The sequence below is a fragment of the Engystomops pustulosus genome, chromosome 6, assembly GCF_040894005.1.
Source record: "Engystomops pustulosus chromosome 6, aEngPut4.maternal, whole genome shotgun sequence".
NCBI classification, from domain to species: Eukaryota; Metazoa; Chordata; class Amphibia; order Anura; family Leptodactylidae; genus Engystomops; species Engystomops pustulosus.
In genome coordinates this window covers 184,762,141-184,766,240 of record NC_092416.1, presented here as the reverse complement: position 1 = coordinate 184,766,240, position 4,100 = coordinate 184,762,141, and positions in this window count along the sequence as shown.

The window sequence follows — 4,100 nt, the reverse complement described above, 5'->3', positions numbered from 1 at the left end:
ACACGGTGCAATGCGCCGTAGGGGATGGATACACCCGGTGCAATGCGCCGCAGGCCGTGGATGCACCCGGTGCAATGCGCAGCAGGCCGTGGATGCACCCGGTGCAATGCGCCGCAGGCCGTGGATGCACCCGGTGCAATGCGCCGCAGGCCGTGGATGCACCCGGTGCAATGCGCCGCAGGCCGTGGATGCACCCGGTGCAATGCGCCGCAGGCCGTGGATGCACCCGGTGCAATGCGCCGCAGGCCGTGGATGCACCCGGTGCAATGCGCCGCAGGCCGTGGATGCACCCGGTGCAATGCGCCGCAGGCCGTGGATGCACCCGGTGCAATGCGCCGCAGGCCGTGGATGCACCCGGTGCAGGTAAAATACGTGGAAAATTTAAAAAACATCCAAAGTAAAGCAGACATTTGGGAAATGTAAATTATGGAATAATTTGAGTGCTATAACTTATCTGCTAGAAAAGTAGAAAATTTAGAACTTTAAAAATGAAGAATTTTTCCATAACTAAACACAAAAGATATCAAAATTTTCCAACTTATTTGTAGAGCAAAGTGTCATGAGAAAACAATCTCAAAATCCCCTGGATGTGTTGTTATTCACGTCCTTAAAAAAAACAACTTTCAAAATGATAAACTATAACTTTGGGAATGCACTGACTCTACGACCACATACAGCGTGCACAGCTTTAAAAAGTTGGGGTATCACTAACAAAAAGAATATCTGATAATATAAAAATGTAAACTGTACTGCGATAGATTGAAATATCACATATAATTATTAATAGTAATCTAAAAATACAGGCAGTCCCCGGGTTACACACAAGATAGGGTGCACAGTTTTGTTCTTAAATTGAATTTGTATGTAAGTCAAAACTGTATAGCATCATAATCACTATCATAATGTAACATCATCTCAGAGGAGCCGCAGTAGTGCCGGGAAATGTCACGTATGGGTCATGGTTTCCAGTTGTCTGAATTGGACCCTAAGGCCTCTTGCACACTAGCGTTGCGTTTCACGTGCGGGGGCAATGCGTGAAAAACTGACGTTTTTGCTGCGTTTTTGTTTCATTTTTGTTCGCGTTTTTTTGCGTTTTCGTTGCGTTTTTCACGCGCGTTTTTTTAAGTCAATGGGACTTTTTCAAAGGGACCAAGGTTCGGGAATAAAATGTTTTATTTAATTGAAAAATAATGTCTTCTGATAAGTTGCAAACATCTGCGATCTATTCTTCACTGTTCCGCGCGCATATATTATCTCCCGACAAGTTAGCAGATGTGAAGAACAGTGAAGAATAGAATAAAACCAGTGAACACAGTGACCACAGGATCATTTAAGATAAAAACACAGTGCAGAACACAGTGCAGAATAGATTACAGATGTTCGGCACATCTGCTTACTTGTCGGGAGATACGCGCGGAGCGGTGCGAACAAAATAGCATGTGAAGAACAATATATATGTGTGTAAAGAACACATTGCAGATGTTTCCATACATCTGCAATGTCTTCTTCACACATATATATTGTTCTTCACATGCTATTTTGTTCGCACCGCTCCGCGCGTATCTCCCGACAAGTAAGCAGATGTGCCGAACATCTGTAATCTATTCTGCACTGTGTTCTGCACTGTGTTTTTATCTTAAATGATCCTGTGGTCACTGTGTTCACTGGTTTTATTCTATTCTTCACTGTTCTTCATTGTGTTTTTTTAATTAAATGATCGTTCGCGAGCAGGGGAAATACTGTTATACTGGTCACCTAGCAACCCTTACGTTTAAAACGCATTGCACTCGCATTGCACTTGCAATGTTTGCGAGTGCAATGCGTTTTTGATACGTCCCCATAGACTTGAATGGGGCGTGAAAAATGCGCGTGAATCGCAAAAATAGAGCATGCTGCGATTTTGACGCGCGTGCAAACGAACGCAAGCACGCGCGTTGAAAACCACGCAAATGGAGAAAGACCCATTGAATACAATGGGACAGAGTGCAATGCGAGTTCTGCGCGTCAAATGCACGCGCAGAACTCGCGCGTGAAAAACGCCAGTGTAGAAGGGGCCTAACACTAATTCATGAAGATCTCTACTAGATGTCAGGATGTTACACTGATTTCATCTCCGTCATAGAGAAACTCATATTCTAATCCATAGAAGATCCAAAATCCATCACTAACCATCAGGATCTTCTCAGTGTTTTCTTATTGATTTCAGCAATTGTATTTTTACATGATAATTTATATGTTTTTATTTTATATTCTTGCTATTCAGGGTCAGACAATGGACAGAGACACGAGGGTGGAGAGAATCTTCCAGCTCGCCCTAGAGATTCTCTTCTATATTACTGGAGAGGTGAGAGATTGTGATGAGGTCACATGACATCATTATCTATGGGAATAACAGATGATAGGACTGGAGAGGTGAGAGATTCTGGAAATGTATGGAGGGAGATTTATCACTGTGTCTCTCCATAACCAGGATTACACAGTAGTGAAGAAGACCTCTAGTGGGCGCTGTCAGGCCCCTGTGTATGAAGGACGGGGGAGAACCCTGAGCCCAATCCCGGCTCCTCCACCTCACCCCCTGATACATGATGACATCAATGACCAGAAGATCCTAGAAGTCACCCACAAGATGATGGAGCTGCTGACTGGAGAGGTGACACTGCTGGGAATGCTGGGACATTATACAGTAACGCTATGAAGGGATCTGGGTGATGACGGGATCATTGTGTGTGTCAGGTTCCTATAAGGTGTCAGGATGTGGCTGTCTATTTCTCCATGGAGGAGTGGGAGTATTTAGAAGGACACAAAGATGTGTACAAGGACGTCATGATGGAGGACCACCAGCCCCTCACATCAGCAGGTAATAGACAGGACTAAATCCACACGTCCTTTCATTATCTGTATGGAAAGAAGGAATTCAGTCTCTGGATGTTTCCTACAGGTAGATCCAGTAAGAGAACATCACCGGAGAGATGTCCCAGTCCTCTTCTTCTACCACAGGATTGTTCAGAGGAGAAATATGTCCCACAGGATCATCAGGTAGATGGAGATAAGACTTCATGACATCTTCTCTGATCTGTGGAGATTTATTACAGTCATTAAATTGTCTTCTTGTAGAATCCCCTGGCCATATATAGTCTCTATGTGCTGGACTCCAGCTCTACCATTTGCTTTTTCTGAAACAGTAAAACAATGTAATTCTTTGTTCGGCTCATTTCCCACTACTGTTCCTTCTTTCCGTTCCTTCCCTCCTTCGAAAAAGTAAAGAACTGAGGTTTAACAGAGTTTTGATGTATCACTTAAAATCTCATTGACATCAATGTAAATTTTATGTCCTCCTTTATTTTCCGGCTTCAATGCGGTTTTTGACAGAGAAATTGACGGAGGCTGCAGTACTTTTCCTCCACTTGAAAAAAATACATGAATAACGGATCCAAGACAAAACTGACCATAACAAATTACATAAAATTTATATTGATGACAATGGGATTTTTAGCTGATACGTTCAACCTCCATTAAATCTCCATTTTTAACAGAGTCGTGTGAATTTAGTCTTAGTGGGAAAGCTGGAGATTGTTAGTAAATGAGCCTCATTGATAAGGGTCCGAACGCCGCAATTTTGTCAGGTTTCGCGATTATTTCCCTTTTGTGCCGAATTGCCCCAGGATTTCGGTGCACGCGATCGGATTTTGGGACACAGGCGCTAGCTTACACGTGACAGAAATTGGGGGGTGGGCCATCAACCCGAACGATTCGGACAAACCGTGGAATTTAAAAACGTGATTGTGTTGCAAGATCAAGCACTCTCATGCACCGGAAAGAAGCAGGTGAACTCCGGCGGACCTCGGCGCAAAAGCAACGGATGCAGGAACTTGGGCGCACGAGCTTCATGAATCGCGACGGACCCGAATCCTCGTCAGACAACGCACCGTGGGATCACGACTGGACCGGGTAATGAAATCTGCCCCAATATGTTGGCTTTATGGTGGAGACCTGTAGCTATGTGTCTCAGATAACTTCTCCTGTCCTCCTGTAGTTATAAATTACTGATCTTTTCTTATTGTCTAAATCCTCCTCTGTGACTTCTCCATCGTCTGGTGACT